The sequence below is a fragment of the Elephas maximus genome, chromosome 1 (assembly GCF_024166365.1).
Source record: "Elephas maximus indicus isolate mEleMax1 chromosome 1, mEleMax1 primary haplotype, whole genome shotgun sequence".
In the NCBI taxonomy this organism is placed as follows: Eukaryota; Metazoa; Chordata; class Mammalia; order Proboscidea; family Elephantidae; genus Elephas; species Elephas maximus.
The window spans coordinates 81,226,834-81,229,745 of NC_064819.1; the positions used below are offsets into that span (position 1 = coordinate 81,226,834).

The 2,912-nt window shown below is 43.5% G+C and overlaps 1 non-coding gene across 1 annotated transcript; it reads right to left on the bottom strand.

The window, feature by feature from the left end:
* Positions 1-2,134: 2,134 nt before the first annotated feature.
* TRNAS-GCU (transfer RNA serine (anticodon GCU)) lies at positions 2,135-2,216 on the bottom strand. Its single transcript has one exon. It is a non-coding gene; the product is annotated as a tRNA-Ser (tRNA).
* Positions 2,217-2,912: the final 696 nt, after the last annotated feature.

The window sequence follows — 2,912 nt, forward strand, 5'->3', positions numbered from 1 at the left end:
TCTTTCACCTTCTCTTTTAGTTCTTCCACACCCACACCCACCTTTCTCATCCTACCTTCCCCTTCATTTTCTTCGTCACATAATGTGTCACCTTCACCCTCAGTTTCCTTTTTCCCAGTCCCCTTTTATCCTGTATCCAGTGCTTCCTCCTAGAGAAAATTTTCCAGAAGGTCAGTTCACTCCAATTCCCTCAGCACCACTTCCTAGGCTGGAAGTTCTCAAACACGGCTGAAAATTGGAAACATCTGTGGAGACATCAACGTTACAGATCCCATCCTCTCCATATCCAGTGATTCTCAGTCCATTTGGGATCTATAAAGGTAGAATCAGGAATGTGTATATTCAAAAAGTTTTCAGGCAGTTCCCCAGCTCGGTGGGTTTTTTGAGGGAGGTTAGGGTAAGGGAGACCACCAGTGCTGGGAGGAACCGAAGAGTTGACATATAATGTATTCTAATGTTCAGGAAGACTCAAACTTCTCACATGTGAGAAAAATATCAGAATGAAAACTAAAAGCAAGAGAAGACACAATGATTAAGGATTACCTCCTAAATGTCACATGTGGGCTGACTGATACCACAAATTTTGGCAAGAGGCTAAAGCTCCTATTCTTTTAGCATCTGTGATGGCTGAGGTTTGAATAGTCCAGCAGCATGAGAGGGCTGTTAAAAAAGGTTTATATGCTTGCAGTTCTTGCTCAGCCCCATCATGCCTCCCTCATACTTCTTTATGGTTCTCAGAACCCTAGCTGCAGTTTTGCAAGACAAAGCCACTGCTCCATTTCCCAATCAGAGTTTTGGACTCCAGGGTTTTCTAGAAGGGTGACTGTCTGTGACACTATATTCTTACTGTTTTTCACTTAGGATCTGTTTTCTCCTTCGATGTGCATCTAAGTTTCCCAAGCCAACTTTTTGGGTTCTGCTCTTTTGTATTCTTAATGAGAATTATCTGTTGTGGCTCTGATAGCCAGAAGTAGTGGACAGGCAGGACCCCAATGTGATGGTTAGCAAATTTGTAATACCATGAAGACTTTGGAGATGAATAGCTAATTTGGAGTTTGAAGCTGAAGCTACTTGAATTACTGCTGGCAAATAGGGTCGTTATGAGTTGGCAATTGTTTTGGTTTTTTGGTTGGAAGGGGGCAGTGGTTAAGGTGATCAACTGCTCACCGAAAGTTTGATGGTTTGAAACTATCAGCGGCTCCACGGGAGAAAGATGTGGCAGTCAGCTTCTGCAGATTATAGCCTTGGAAACTCTATGGTGTCACTGTGAGTCAGAATGGACTCCACGGCAGTGAGTGTTTTCGGTTATTAATGACTGCCCATCGCTGAGATTTCCATGGCCTGGGTTTTAACTGCTCCCTTTTCCTGGAAGGAGTCCTGGTGCTGCAAGTGGGGAAAAGCTTAGCTGCTAAGTCAAAGGTCGGCAGTGCCAATCCATTAGCTTCTCTCTAGATACCCCATGCTGCAGTTGGATTTTGGTTTTTCCCTGGGAAAGGAGTACCTAGGTAGACTTAAATAGTTAACACTGACTTGCTGTTAAGTAAAACATTGGAGGTTCCAGTCACGCAGAGGTGCCTCATGATCTACTTCCAAAAAAATCAGCCATTAAAAACTGTACAGAGGAGAGATTTACCTGGACACACATGAGGTCACCATGAGTCAAAATCTACATGAGGACAACTGGTTTTCCGTGGAAAACATGTCCAAATATGGACTCCCCTTGCTTTATGGAGACTTCTTATCTCTTATGGTTTTTGCCTGCCATCTGAACGTTTCTCTGAAACAATATCTGGGTTCAAAACCAAGTACAGTCAAGTTATGAACAGCAAGAGGAAAATGTCTGTCTGGAGTATCCGTGCTTGGCCAAATGGTAGACGATAGTCCAAAGCTGTGTTTCACTGCTTGGGTGACACTGGGCAAATATCAGGAGGTCAAAAACAAAAACAAAACAAAACCAGTTGCAGTGGAGTTGATCCAGATTCACAGCGACCCTATGGGACAGAGTAGAACTCTCTCTAGGGTTTCCAAGGAGTGGCGGGTGGATTTTAAGTGCCTAATTTTTGGTTAGCAAGAATCCAGTATTCCACCAGGGCTCCAAATCTCATTTCCACAACACAGTGACATAAAGAAAGAACTATAAGGATGGGATTTGAACCCACACGTGCAATGCACACTGGATTAGCAGTCCATCACCTTAACCACTCGGCCACCTCGTCAGGAGTTAATGGAAAGACAGTCAAAGAGAAGAAAAGCGTATACACGCAGTTTTGCTGTGAAATAATTTAGGCATCAGCACATTCTGAGGTAGCCCAGCGAGAGCCTCCCTAGGGAGTTTTGTGGTTTAGTTGCTTAAAAAAAACTGTCCCCAGGGTCCTTTCAAACTCCCTCCCCCTTATCTTTTTTTCTGTCTCTTTAATAATAGTAGGAAACAGGAGCTTCATGTGCAGACTTATGTTTTGGGTGATTGAAGAGATTCTGGTTCTTCTTTTCTCCCCTTCCTTGTCGTCTTCCTTCTGCTGTCACAGTCACATTAAGGGATGTAGACGCTCATAGTATAGAAAGAAGAGCACTCAAGGAAGTCCATTGGGTTTTATTTTTGCTGTCTATGTGTGCAGGAATTGAATGCAAAATATTAGGAGAAGTGAATTTGTATTCCTTCAAGATTGAGTTTAAATGGTGTTGGAGCAGAGAAAAGTGTAGAAGTGCAGAGGATGCAAACGAGGCCTCATACATGGAATGCATGTGCTCTACCACTGAACTACACACACCTGTTCCTGAGGTGCTGCTGGATAACTTTATCTAAAAGTAAGTGTTATTTCCTGAGATTCACACTCCATGAGCATTGAGGTACTGTTGCTCAGTGTTGAGGCATCAGCACCCACTTTAGGCAGGAGGGGCTCAAGAACCACTGG